Here is a 723-nt window from a genome sequence, read left to right as displayed (position 1 = left end):
GATAGGCACCACGAAGGAAGAGATGTTGGAGCACTCAGCTTCACTGACAAATATGTGAGGTGTTTGGGAGGGCCAGTGATACATTGGTGGAAAATGACGAAATTAGGCAACTTTTTACGTACCTGAGGATTCCCCGGTGATGCGATCTCATTAATGGAAGAGCAGAAGGTCATTAAAACAAGAGAGCTAAGCTCTAAAACAGACATGGCTACAAGCTGATGCTAACATGTTTAGATTAAAGTCGGAATTCCAAGATTAAAGTCAGAATTCTCAGGAAAAAGTCAGAATTCTAAGATTAAAGTCAAAATTCTGAGAAAAAAAAGTCAGAATTCTGAGATTAAAGTCAGATTTCTGTGATTAAAGTCGGAATTCTAAGGTTAAAGTCAGAATTCTGAGATTAAAGTCTTAATTCTAAGGGAAAAGTCAGAATTCTAAGATTAAAGTCAGATTTCTGTGATTAAAGTCGGAATTCTAAGGTTAAAGTCAGAATTCTGAGATTAAAGTCTTAATTCTAAGGGAAAAGTCAGAATTCTAAGATTTAAGTAAGAATTCTGAGATTAAAGTTTTAATTCCGAGGGAAAAGTCAGAATTCTAAGATTAAAGTCAGATTTCTGTGATTAAAGTCGGAATTCTAAGGTTAAAGTCAGAATTCTGAGATTAAAGTCTTAATTCCGAGGGAAAAGTCAGAATTCTAAGATTAAAGTCAGATTTCTGTGATTAAAG

The sequence above is a fragment of the Cyprinodon variegatus genome, unplaced genomic scaffold, assembly GCF_000732505.1.
Source record: "Cyprinodon variegatus isolate N-32 unplaced genomic scaffold, C_variegatus-1.0 Scaffold18, whole genome shotgun sequence".
Lineage (NCBI taxonomy): Eukaryota > Metazoa > Chordata > Actinopteri > Cyprinodontiformes > Cyprinodontidae > Cyprinodon > Cyprinodon variegatus.
The sequence above is the reverse complement of the archived record's forward strand: the minus strand, read 5'-3'. Positions refer to the sequence as shown.